Consider the following 458-nt stretch of genomic DNA (forward strand, 5'->3'; position numbering starts at 1 on the left):
CTCAAGCCCCGGTATACCTCAAATCACGGCATACCGTTTGTCTATCTCGAGGACTGTGAATACTTCCCTGGACTTGAAGACTTTTTACTTCAGTCGAAAATCAACCATATTTTTTGGTGGTGACCACCGCACCAGCAACTTCATTAAGATAAAGCCATTGCTTTGATCTAGTGCATCCGAAAGCACTAAATCATTTTCTGCAGCACGTCGCTTCAGCGCGTAGTTACGCTAAGCGCCGAAGTCAATCAAGAGTCAAGATGGACGACCGTAACGCTTCATACTCGATGTGACCACGAGGAGCCTACTCCTACTCGTTTCGTCAACGAAGGATAACAATCGTTTGAGGGCCTAAACTCATGAGTGGCTCTACCATTACACTCACAAGTGCTTATAATTGCCCCAGCAGACCGCCCAGTATCTACTGGGTTCCGGTGTTTACCGATCGCATCGTGGTATTT

The sequence above is a fragment of the Plasmopara halstedii genome, assembly GCF_900000015.1.
Source record: "Plasmopara halstedii genome assembly, contig: Scaffold_3094, whole genome shotgun sequence".
In the NCBI taxonomy this organism is placed as follows: Eukaryota; Oomycota; class Peronosporomycetes; order Peronosporales; family Peronosporaceae; genus Plasmopara; species Plasmopara halstedii.